The following is a 1352-nucleotide window of genomic DNA, read 5'->3' on the forward strand; positions in this document are numbered from 1 at the left end:
GCGTTGTTGTTGTTTTTATGTTGTTGTTGATAATTGTTACAATTGTTGTTATGTTGTTATTGCGGGTATGTTGCCTCTAATTATTGGCAGACATCAAGTTGTAGGCTTATTGCTACTGTTGAATCGTAGTGGTGTTGTTGTTGATAACTGTTGTTGTTGTGTTCATAACATTGTCACATACATAGCATATCAAGTTGTGAGCTTTGCTCGGTAAGTTGGCCTGGATTGGAAAAATTTGAAGTTGAAGGCTTATGCCTTGTTGGTGCCTCTATTAATTGGCAATTATTAAGTTGGGGGCTTTGCTCCGTTGGTACCACATGCATGTGCATTTTAACGAGTCACATTTCATGTTGCACTTTTATGTTGAGTTGTTGTGATGGTGAAATAATTGGTATATTATGTTGATGACTTTTGTTGTAATAAATGTTGTTTTGTGAAGCGGTGATTTTGCATGAGCTAATTCTTGTATAGTATTTATCATTCATCAAATTATATTGTTTGATATCTCACCCCTTCTGTTTGAATGTTACCCTTATGTTGGTAACATGCAGGTGTCATACCCCAAATTTTGACCCTAATAACATACATTGATTGCATTTTAATCATCAATCAAGAGAAACATCGTGAAGCTCTATTCTTGATATTGTGATTATCTTTGAGGGGAATCATCAAGCACTTCTAGCTTTTTATTTGTTTTATACTAATCAAAATCCAATAATATGCATTTTGTCTCCTTTGTTTGTGTTTTGTAGGAGAGAAGTTGAGCAAGAATCAAAACAATGCAAGAAGGAAATTTTTTGAAAATTTGAAGGTGGAAATCGATTTACCCATATGGGAAATCGATTTCTTGGGGCGAAAATTCAAAAAAAGGAGAGGGAAGCATGACATCATTTTGGCACCTATTTTCTTTGATCATTTTTTGTCATTTTACCAATTTTCCACCTCACCAAAATTAATTCCCTTCATTAAACCCATTTTAACCCCATTTTACCAATTAAACATCAATTAAACACAAGATTAATTATCAAGTGCACAATGACCAAATTGCCACTACTCTTGCTACAATTCTATAAATAGAGGTCTCTACCTCTTCATTTGACAAGCTTTGAGAGCCAAAGAAATTCTAGCATTTTCACTTCTCATCCTTTCCAAAACCCTCGCCCAAATTTCATTTTCATAGAATTAGTAAGATTCACCTTGAATCTTGCTAGTTTTGAACTAAACCTTCTTCATTTCACTCTTTTCTTTACTTGTTCATCTCCAATTTTGAAGGATCTACTCATTTGGTGCTTGTTCTTGAAGCTACTCCAACATTTTGTTCAAGAAGTGGTAAAATTCTAAACTCTAAGATG

This window comes from Vicia villosa, linkage group LG5 (genome assembly GCF_029867415.1).
Source record: "Vicia villosa cultivar HV-30 ecotype Madison, WI linkage group LG5, Vvil1.0, whole genome shotgun sequence".
In the NCBI taxonomy this organism is placed as follows: domain Eukaryota; kingdom Viridiplantae; phylum Streptophyta; class Magnoliopsida; order Fabales; family Fabaceae; genus Vicia; species Vicia villosa.